The sequence below is a fragment of the Magnolia sinica genome, chromosome 17, assembly GCF_029962835.1.
Source record: "Magnolia sinica isolate HGM2019 chromosome 17, MsV1, whole genome shotgun sequence".
Lineage (NCBI taxonomy): Eukaryota > Viridiplantae > Streptophyta > Magnoliopsida > Magnoliales > Magnoliaceae > Magnolia > Magnolia sinica.
The window spans coordinates 61,585,676-61,594,783 of NC_080589.1; the positions used below are offsets into that span (position 1 = coordinate 61,585,676).

General features: G+C 38.4%; 1 long non-coding RNA gene across 5 annotated transcripts; it reads right to left on the reverse strand.

Annotated features, from left to right (window-relative positions):
• Nucleotides 1–3,436: 3,436 nt before the first annotated feature.
• LOC131231528 (uncharacterized) lies at nucleotides 3,437–7,062 on the reverse strand. Of its 5 annotated transcripts, none has more exons than XR_009164411.1 (6): nucleotides 5,717–7,062; nucleotides 5,595–5,641; nucleotides 4,650–4,788; nucleotides 4,457–4,514; nucleotides 3,983–4,355; nucleotides 3,437–3,884 (listed from the first exon to the last, which is right to left on the reverse strand). It is a non-coding gene; the product is annotated as an uncharacterized LOC131231528 (long non-coding RNA). The 5 variants fall into 5 exon arrangements; XR_009164410.1 differs by having other exon boundaries at nucleotides 3,438–3,884; nucleotides 4,654–4,788; nucleotides 5,717–7,061; XR_009164408.1 differs by having other exon boundaries at nucleotides 3,439–3,884; nucleotides 4,457–4,788.
• Between the last annotated feature and the right edge of the window lie 2,046 nt (nucleotides 7,063–9,108).

Genomic DNA, 9,108 nt, shown 5'->3' on the forward strand with positions numbered 1-9,108 from the left:
ATTAAGACTTGATTTCCAAGGTGGATGTTAAGTCCAGCAATGCAGTCATAACTTTATAGTTTTGCGGTCATCGAACTTTCAACGTGTGGTCCAGGTCCGATACAGAGTTTCAGTATGCTCCCAAGAGCAACCGAGTTTAAGGATGGATTCTAGATTTCAGGGTAATGTAGCGTTAATGATTCTGCACGCTTTTGGTCTTGCAGATCATATTTAAAGTGATTAGTACTAATTTCATAAGCACTCTAGTTTAGCCCTTGCTAACATTAACCTAATTTCTAAAGGTTTTGGTCCTGAGTGATTTCTGCCTGAGGTGGTACTCGGGTCTTTGTACGGATTTTTCCGAGGCATTACACCTTTTGGTGAAGAGTCGAAGAGATAGCATTGACTTTGTGAATCTAAGATCGATCAGGGAGCATATGAAATGAAGCTGTGATGTCGAATACCTTAACAGTGATGGTTAATGATTTGGGACTAATCAGGATCTCGACGTTAATCTCTCCATTGACCTCTCTCCTAGAGGCAGGAACCACCCATCCTAAACCCTCTTTTTAAAGGATCGAAGACTGAGCAGAGTTAGGCAAATAACTTTGAGTATTAGAATGTCCTTCTTGAAAAGTTACCGCATGATTGAAGCTGGGCCTCGATTTTTCTTAGGGCATGCGGTATGTTGATTGGGGAAGGGGCAATTTCTTAGAGCATGATGGTTGGAGTAGGGGTCAGATAGGCGGATGGTGCCCGTTGCAAGACAGAGGATGTATGGACCGAATTGACTGGGCATGCCTCTTATAGACTCAGGGCCATAGAGATTGGACAGGTTGGAGATGCCCCTTACATATTTGAGGGCACAGAAATTGGAGTGGATGGGTGTGCCCCTTGCAAAATCGGGAGTATTGGTGTTGGGCTGGTGGTGATTGAATGAATGCATTGGATTGGATGACAAGGCGATTCTCCCTAAATGATATTGTTAGTAGGGGTTCTTGATGAGATGGGGCATACTTAATGCGATGATAGGGTATTCTGGAGGGTATAGTAGGTGGCGGCAACAACAGGAGAGATAACCACAATCATTTAGATGTCAATTAGATCTTGGACCGCATGCTTCAGGGCGAAACAATGGTTTGTTGTGTAGCCTCTTGATTGGTGGTATGCATAGTACTCATTCTTACCATAGTTTGGTAGCAAAGGATTTGGTAGGGGCCTAGGTAGTGGCAGTGTAAGTATTTACCTTATAAGAGGCAAAGGCTATAGATAAAAACTGTAGCTAAAGAGATGTGGCTACAATTGTAGTCCATAGCACCACCGTGGCTATAGCTACGGATTCAATTCGTAGCAATAGAGGACATGGCTACGAATATAAACCGCAGCTATGCTTTCAATGAAGATACAGCTACGGATAATATTTGTAGCTGAAAGTAAAATTATATCCGTAGCTATAGGCTAAGTGATTAATCGCTACGGTTTTTAGATATAGCTACGGCTAATATCCGTAGCTAATTTCCTATTTTTTTTTTTTTTTTTTTTTCCCTGAGGTTAAAAAGTGATACCGTCTCTTACCATTGCTAGTTCATGCCCTATTAGACTCATCTAAAAATTCCAGATTCAATAATAAAAGAAACCAAAAAATGCACAACAAAGAATACACGAGCAAAGCTTCTCTGTAGAGAGTATCAAAAGTTGAAGCTTCTTTGTCAGCCAGTACGAGCCTTGTCCCACTTTCCTTCCTCTCTGTCATAATTATCTTGCCTGCCAAAAAGAAAAAATTCAAAAACTAAGAAAAGAAAAGAAAATAGGCAGAAAATGAAATGAGAACCATGAGCCCCATCCCCATGTGCAGGAAACTAGAGCCCGAAATACAGCTATATAACAAAGGAGACTGCCAGTGGCACTGTTGTAATACATATTCAGTTCCATTGATGTAAACATGGAAACAAGGAAATGAACCTACTTTCTAAAGAGATTGCTACTCAAGACCACGGTGTCATTTTGAAAAGTCGTTGAAGCAAACCTGAGTTACCACTCCACGGTGTTTCTGACTAGAGTCCAATGAAGTCAAGATTGGCTGAAATCCAGAAGATCTGTGAAGCCTGGAAAGCCATGCATCACAAAATTACCCCATCAACAGTTTTTTTTTTTTTTTTTTTTTTAAAAAAAAAAAAACAAAAAAAAAAAAACAAAAGAGCAATGATAAAATCGATTGCTTGAAATTTTCTTTTGTTCATTAAAACACCTGCATCCAGAGCCTTCGAAGTCTCATTTTTCACACATGTTTTAAAATCTTGGCACAAGAACATCATCAGCCAGCTCCTAAAACAATACATATCAGTATGTATCAGAATATATGCATACGCATGATATATCATTTGTAACATCATTAACTTTCCAGTGTATTGATATCCGTACATTTTCATTGCAACCAAAAAATCCAATACATGTTAGGCACTGCATATCCTACCAGACAAGATTCTGAGGTATGTTTCTCGTTCATCCTCATTCATCCTCAAGGCTGCATATGGATGCACTAATGATTGGATTCACACAATTACTCTAGTAGAGAGGACACTATCAAATTGCAGTTACCTTACAATTCATAAAAGAAAGTAGCCTCTGTATTGCAACTGCATTCCTTTCAAGTCCAACTTGAAAGTAACATAATTGGAATTTGGAGCCTAGTTACTCAATCAAAATGCTAAGGCTGCTTTTGGATACATCAAAAAACTAAATTGCAACCGTCTCATTTGATCAAATGGAAATGACAAAAAAGTTAAGAGGTGTTTCCTAGCATTCATAAGGATGAAGTAGCCCCAAATTGTGGTTGCTTTCATTTCATGTCCAACTAGAAAGCTTAGTTGCAATTTGGAGCTGAAACCTTTGCTATGAATGCTAATGCAGGAAGCAAGGAATCAGTTATTATCACAATGGCAGGCCACTAATTGTAATTCAATTGAAGAGTACATTAAAAAACACACAGAAGAAAGTATTATCACCATGGCGGGCCACTAAGTGTAATTCAATCCAACAGTGCATCAAACATGCACGAAAGAAGGCATCCACAACTGGACAATTTCCATACTCTTAGTACAAAGGGTATAGAAGCTAACTATCATATTGACAAGTGGGGTATGATGCCCACTCTTCTGCAGGAAAGGTCTGAGTTTGAAGATCGGATAAAATCAAATTTATGGTTGTCCAAAATCAGCACTGAAACTCATAGTTGAGAAATCGCAGGTGTTTTTCCCCACTCTGATACTAAGAGGAAATAGAGGATAAAACCCTATCAAGAGATGAAGAAGAAGAGAAGAAAAAGGAAGAAAAAGAGAAGTTTTAAAGGGATTTTTTGGGGGGAAATGGAAGTTGGAGGGGAAATTCACATCAAGAAGAAGAAAAAAAAACACGATATGATAAATTAGGAAAATAATAATTCAGAAATCTCAATCTTTTGATATAGTGTTCCAAATAGAACTCTCAATGCCAACAACAATGGTCAGTTCAGGAGGTAGAAGCAAACCGGTTTTGACTCCAACATGATTGAAGTGGTAACAAGGTCCAAGAATTGGGAGCATTAATATTTAACTAGTAACGAAATTTTGTCCAAGAATAAAAGGTGGAAAAGAAAGACATCTCCAACCAACACATAAAGATGTGATTGATTAAATGTTGTTACCCAAGGATCTCCAACACTGACAACTATTGTATGTAACAGCCAACACTTAATTCCAAAAATAAAACAGAACCACTGCAAATTTATTATAAAGACAAGAAACGAAAGAAGTTTACTTTGCCAATTTGGCAATACTTCGTCTTTTACGCTTTTTGTTAGCATCCATGGGGCTCTTGAAATTACCAACCGAGTTCTTTTCATCATTTTCTACCAGCAAAGAGGACTCCTGCACACATGGGTCCAAACCAAATTGCAATTTAAAACCCAGATATGGCAAAATTTGGGAAGCAAATTATCAGTTTGAAAAGTTAGGAAAAAGCACACCTATGGCTCATGGCTGAGAGTTTCTGAATCACCCATGTCATTCAAATGTCGCACAATGCCTTTCTTCTAGAAGTTCAGCATCCAAGGCTTGGACCATGCCCGAAAGGTTTCTGAAAATTCGACAGATTACCTGTAGGTTCTTCACAAGCACCATGAGAGACTTTTATTTCATTAAAAAAAAGAAGAAGAAGAAGAAGAAGAAGACACGATTCTGAAACATTCAAAATTGAAATCTAAACGGCATGCTAGAGTGGGACAAATGGGTGTGGCGTTTGTTGAGCCTCCAGGTGTCACTCCATTTCCATTCTGAGACCCACAGAACTTGATTACGTTGACTTCATTTGCATCAGTACATACAGGATTCCCTTGAAGCCTGATCATCATGTCAAACAAATCACTTACATCACCATGGCAACCAAGTACAATATTTCTTAATTGAAATACAATTCATTGGAAATAAATCACTTAAATCACCATGTAAAACAAATCATTCGCCTTGTGTTATTGGAAACTATCATAGAAATAAGAGGGGCTGTAAAAATTCAGATCGAACTTTTCAGATGGCTGTAAAAATTCAATATGTTATGGATCTTTTATCTGCACTTGCCAAGAAAATGATGAACACCTAAACGATCATTTGGGAAAAAAAAAATGGAAAAGTGATTACCCACTTGCAGAACTTCCTGAAACAGCCTAAATTACTTCTTCAGGCTGTTGCTTGAAAGGACTTTCCTCCCATAAGGGCTGCTCCGGAGTGCTAGAACATGGGGCCTGATGGCCTCCACAAAAGCCACATTAATAGCACCCTACTCAGTAGAACAGTGACAAGGTTACAATCAAGAAAGAAAGAAAGAAAAGAAGAAGAATTTCTTCATAGAGATTTTCTTCCACTGTGAGATCCCTTGTCTAACAATCAATTTGGTCCTACAACCAGATATGTGGCCCGCCAGTAAGTTGATATCTATCAACAAGGATAACATGCTAAAATAACCTGAAAACTGCCCAAGGATCCTATTTTTAAGCTTAATTTACTCAAATAAACTAAATAATGATAATATAACATGTTCCTCAATTGTTTTAATACATATGAGCTTTGACTAGAGTTCGAATGATTCTTCTATAACAAATGACAGAATTAATGTTGAAATTACAATTATGTGAGCGTCATTTATTATGGCAGGGATTCCAATCCACTAGAGATAATTAGTCTTTAGATGAAAAGAAGATCGACAGCCCTTGCGTAACTTGCATCAGTATTAAAGAAATGAACATGTATATATATTAATGAGAAGTACATGTTGAAGATGTTGGTGGATTTTGAGTGGACTTAGAGAAGGTCACCTCAGTCAAAGCTCAGAGAGAGATTTTCTAGAAGGTCACCTCAGTCAAAGCAAATCAACAATTACTTCAAGATTCCCGATGCCAGAAAATGCTTATCAATCCAGCAATCTTTTTTATCATTAGGCTGGATTAGAGTTCAGTCTCAACATGCATCTTTTATGAAAGTACAATGTACTGGACTAGAAAGGAAACACAAAGAAGTAATAGAGAAGGCTATGTTACATTTAGTAAAAAGATCCAGATTAACCATGCTTAAAAGAAGAGCACTCACACATTCTTCAAGCCTTGTTGAACAAAATCTAGACATCGTTTCACAAGCTGCACCAGATCGAAATTTGTTAAAGCATGGAAGTCGCTTTCACCAATTAAAAAGAAAAAAAAAGAAATATCTACCTTCTTATTTATTTCCAGCCCAAGAAAATTCATGCCAATACATCTCCTAGCCACTTTAAACATAAACAAACCATTTCTTGCATTATAATCATCAGAATGATCAAGGTTGAGAATTTAATGGAACTACAATGCATGTACATCAACAAAACATTTACTAAATAAAAAATTCCAATTTATTAGTAAGGTCCAATTTATTAGTCAGATCCATCCAGCTAGACCAAATACTGCTTTTCCTTATCTAGATTGAAACAGGGTAGATAGTTGATGATCTTGAGTGAATAATTGATTATCTTTTCATATATAACTAATGTGACATATGGAGAGATAGGACCTATAATACACATGACCCAAATACACATGATTATTCTTCAAATCCAACCTTTTCCTGAAGGATGGGAATTTTCAACTGAAAAGATTTTTATTTTTATTGTTTAAATTTTGTTGGTGCATGGACCACCAAGGTTGTTGGAATCTTCCAATCTAGGTTCATGAATTAGCCTCCACACTTGTGACAATCCGGACCTTAAGAAAACAACAGCAGCAGCAGCAGCAGATTTAAACCCGTTTAAGGATGGCACAATAATCGTAATGATACAATTCTCAATCAAGATCAGAAATTGGGGGTTGTCTGCCTAGTAAACTTGTTTGGCATTGCATGCCATAGACCTTGATTGATTGAAAATTTCCCTTTTCAGCTAATGGCCAATAGTTATTCTAAGGTGCAGTGTTGTGCATCAATTATTTGTCATGTGAGCAGTGTTTGGTAAACATGCATTGGTGGTTTCCCTGATATGTTGTGCAGACAACTAATTGAGCATGAACCTTCATGCATGTGGGTGCTTTGTGCGTAGTGGTTTGCCAGCAGCTATCACTTCATGTGTTGACATAGAGTTTGGCACTCTCCCATAAATCCAATATCAAACCCCATCCAACAAAAGACATTTTGTTATGAACACCATGACCCTATTTTGTTTGGTGCTTTCTACAGTGTGCATGTAACAGTTGGGCTGGAGGTCAATATTGGGTGGGAGTGTGGGACCGTGCTGGCATGCAAATGGTGTCATGTGACCCTCTGCCATGGCTGGTTGATGTCTGTTTGGGCAGCCAATCAATATAATACCTCAGTTGAAAGCCAACCCCAAAGTTCTGGGGTAAAGGTTAAGATGGTGACGGTAATGATGATGATGGAATTTGTTGTATGTAGGGAAAACTAGAACTGAAGGATTTCAATATTGAGGATGCTGCTGGAGGGCCTGGAAAGGCAGTTGTAAAAACATTTGTGGCAGATGCAACCAGTCACACTTTGGAGATTCATTTATATTGGGCAGGGAAAGGGACAACAAGCATCCCAAGCAAAAGAGTTTATGGTCCCCTGATATTGGCTATTTTGGTGGATCCTAGTATTTTGTTCTGGCTATTTTGTTTCAGCTCCTTTGATCTCTCCCATTACTTCCACATGATAAACTGGGCTATAGATTACTATTTACATAAGCTTGGTGTAATATCTTAACTGTACAATAGGATATCTTAACCTTTCAAAAAAAAAAAAAATTAAAAAAAAATAATAATAATAATTTCTTAGTCTCACATAATGCTATGAAAATCTTAGTCTCACAGCAGTTCCAAAATTTCAGAGGTCATGGACGAATTTTGTTTTTCATTTAAAAATGTATTTCCATTCAATATGGCATTCCTCCAGGACCCATAGTCCATTGTTTTAATCCTAATCAATTTAAGTTGTTAACAATATAAAAAGGAACGCTCTGATGTCCCAACAGTTCTAACGGCCTGTTTGGATGTACCCATTGATTGGGATTGATTTCACTTTTTGAGCGTAACCAATCTGCTTCTTTTTCATGCAGATCATTGCCTTTTCCACCACAAACCTCAAGCCAGATAAGTACAGGTCTAACCTGTTCTTAGTGCACCACTGATTCAAACGGAACACATCCTATCCACCCCCAAATTGGGAAAAACCCAACATAGCATGCATGAAATCTGAAAGAGAGAAAAAGAGATGCAAACCTAATAGGAAATCAACAAATCTCAACCGTCTCTTTCAATACATATGAGTAAGAGATGCGGACATATGGAGAGAAAAAGAGAGAAATCTGAAATATGAAAAGGACCTTGAGCCATTTCATCAAACAGTTAGCATGCATGAAATCTGAAAGAGAGAAAAAGGGACACAGAGAGGAAGATATCAAACCTATGGAGAGGAGCCTCGGATTCCTTCGGTGCTTCACGGCTGCTGCAATGGAGGTCCAAGCAAAACGATGATGAGAGGGAGATAGAAGAGACGGCGGAGATGCGTTGGAGAGAGAGGGAGGAGATTGAGAAAGATGGAGCAGAGATCGAGAGAGAGAGAGAGAGAGAGAGAGAGGAACGGAGAGAGAGAGAGAGAGAGATGAGCATGGGGTTAGGGAACGGAGCGAGAGAGAGAGAAATGAAGGGTTTCTGGGGCGACTGTTTCGAGGGCGCGCCCATTTTTTGGCGTCAAACGGTAATAAGGACCCGTGGACGGTCCTGTCAGGGGCTCCGTGAGCCACCATGATGTTTTTTTTTTTTTTTAATCCATTCCGTGAATTAATTTTAATAGATAATAGTAGTACATGATCCCAAAAATAAAGTAGATTTAACGCCGAAGTAGACCGCAACATAAGAAGCATATGTGATTTAATCTCCATATTTCATACTGTGTGGTCCACTTTAGCCTTCAATGTAGCTGATTTTTTATTTCATAACCTATAATAATATTTCAAAATAGATGAATGACTTAGATATAACACATATATTTTTATAAGCCCTGTAGAGCCCCTTTCCCCATCATTAATTATTAATGGTGTGGCTTAGCTATGGAACCGTATCAGTTTATATAGCAAAAAATTGCCTTTTTTTTTTTTTTTTTTTTTTGTAGCTTTTGACTAGTATGGCTAATATCACATAAGTTTAGGTTATTGATGTGAACTGCCTAGGTTCCTGGGTCATCCCCATCTGCTGACTATGATTGGGGTACTTAGGAATCTCCCTTTACCGCTGATGTTATTATTGTCCCTCTTGAGGGGCTAATTGAGTGCCTTGGGTAGAGGCGACAAGATTGTCTTCTTCTGTTGGATGGAGGTCAGGAACATTTCTGTTACCGTTATCGTATCTAGTAGGCCTTCCTTCTACTATCCATTATACTGGGAAGGCCTGATGAGGCCACTAAGGGGAGATCATCTCAGCCCTTATTCCGGTTTTGACTTCTTCCTCGGCGTGGATGAGTTGGGTAAAGTTGACATATGGATACGTGACAAGGTATCTAGAGATATATGGGTTTGTCGAATGGACGATCATGGAGATTTGTTCCTCATCATCGATGGGCGTTTTCATTTTGGCGGTCATGGCCCGCC